Source organism: Meles meles, chromosome 17, assembly GCF_922984935.1.
Source record: "Meles meles chromosome 17, mMelMel3.1 paternal haplotype, whole genome shotgun sequence".
NCBI classification, from domain to species: Eukaryota; Metazoa; Chordata; class Mammalia; order Carnivora; family Mustelidae; genus Meles; species Meles meles.
Window position 1 is genome coordinate 23,393,721 of NC_060082.1, and position 2,098 is coordinate 23,395,818.

Sequence of the window (2,098 nt, forward strand, 5' to 3'; positions counted from 1 at the left end):
AGTGTGACAAACAGGTCCCTTCATGTGTTCAGTTTACACAGTGAAAGCACCCTGACTCTTCCTCTCGGGATTTTAAGAAAGCAACTTTTGAATGCTTCCAAAGACGAAGTCTACAAGAGGAACAATAAGTTATGTGGGATCTAAGGATTTGTGCGGATATGTATCCTCATTTCTCTTGGGTAAATACCCAGATGTGAGATAATCAAGTATATTATCCTCATCTTTATTAGAAACCACCAACCTAAGTGGTTACATTTTGACTTTCTTACCAACTGCACAAGCTTATTAGCATCAGTTGTTTTAAAGTTAGCCTTTGCAGTGGTGTGTAAGAGTATGACATTGTTTCAATTTTCACTTCTCTAATGACTAATGATTTTGAGGATTTTCCACCATCTTTTGGACAACTGTAAATCTTCTTTGGTGATGTGTAAGAGATGTAGGCATTCCTTATATATTCTGGATATAGGTCTTTAATCAAACATAAATGTGTAATTATTTCCTTCTCATTGTAAAAGTGTACTAGTATAAGGTCTTCCCCTTCTCAGAAATTTGTTTTTGTTTGGTTTGCTTCTGTTTTTGTTTTTTCTGTCCTCATACTTTATTGGTCACTTCTGGGCCTATGCCCAGCTAGGTGAGCTCCTGGAAAGGGGTCACCATTCACCAGCATCTAGCAGGGAGAATGAGAAGGCTTTGCCTAGCCCTCCAGGGTCATGGATTATGGAGTTTAAAGGGGAGGGTCTGGCCTTTCTTGGGTCAGCATGAGGTATCCAGGTAAGGATGTAGGTGTTACCAACAGCCCAAGCTTTCCACTTGTCTGCCAGCCTCCTTGTGTTTGGAGACATATTCTGTTTCGTGCTGTTGTCCATGTTGGGCTTGACTGTGTTGTTGCCTGGCTTCCAGTCAGCGGCTTCCAGCCAGCGGGACAGACTTTCCCAACCTCATGTATGTACTGGAAGGCCTGGACCAGCCTCAGAGCTTCATCCACAGAGCACCCTATAGGTGAATCACTGACAGTGATCTGGCAAAGGGCACCCTTGCCATAGATGATAAAGACATCCCTGTAGACAATGCCTTCATCTTCTTTCAGCAGGCCATAATCTTGGGACAGGTTTCCGGTACATCAGCCAGCAGGGGGACGTTCAGAAAGCCCAAACCTCTTTCCTTCCTTGGAGTGCTAATCCAAGCTGGATGGGGGATCCGGAAGTCTACAGAGACCCCCAGTAGCACACAGCCTGGCTTGCCAAAGTCCTTGGCATGCTCACTGGAAGGCATGATCTCCAGAGGGCAGACAAAGGTGAAGTCCAGCTGGTAAAAAAGAGGACCGAGTATTTCTCTCCGTAGTCACGAAACTTCCCCTCCTGGAGGGTGGTCTGGTAGCTCTGGGCGGGCTTTCCCAAGTTTGCTTTGCTGGGAAGTCAGGACTGGAAGCTGCCTGAGCAAAAGCAGGACACACGTGACGGCAGACTCATGGACCATCTCCGCCGTGCCCCCTTCTCAGAATTGCTTTAATGCTATTACAATTTCTCCTTTATTTTTAATTATTTAAAATATGTTAATTTAAATTTAAGCCTAAATTCCAGATCAATGAATACCTTTATGTAAATATTACAAAACAGTTTTTTTAGATAACTGGTTTTGTGTTGCATTTGATTAAAATCCACGTGCTGAGATTTTTAAATGGCATATATATATACATAGGATTGTTCTCAGCTGCTTTGTTGCAAACCTGAATTTCTCTTCAGACATGCCTGAACCGTGCTGCTGATTCATGGCCAATAAAAGATTACATGTGCTGCTTAATGACTAAAATAATTCTGTGGTAAGATTTGAAACATATCATGGGCCAGCCTGTATCCAGACTATAAGTATACACACACACACACACATCCATATATAATCTAAATTTCAGACAGAATTTCTGTTATCTTTTAGTTGTTTGAGTTAGCTTTTAGTTTTAGTTTTTGAGTTATTGAGTCAGATCATGTAGCCGAGCTTGGACAGTAAAACCAGATAGCATACAAAATACCCATTCTCAGATGAGACTGTAGCTTCGGAGACCAGCGTAACTGATATCTAGCTTGGTGCTTTATGGCCCATA

The 2,098-nt window shown here is 42.4% G+C and overlaps 1 pseudogene; it reads right to left on the bottom strand.

Annotated features, from left to right (window-relative positions):
- Window positions 1-650: 650 nt before the first annotated feature.
- Window positions 651-1,770, bottom strand: LOC123927594 (annotated as a pseudogene).
- Window positions 1,771-2,098: the final 328 nt, after the last annotated feature.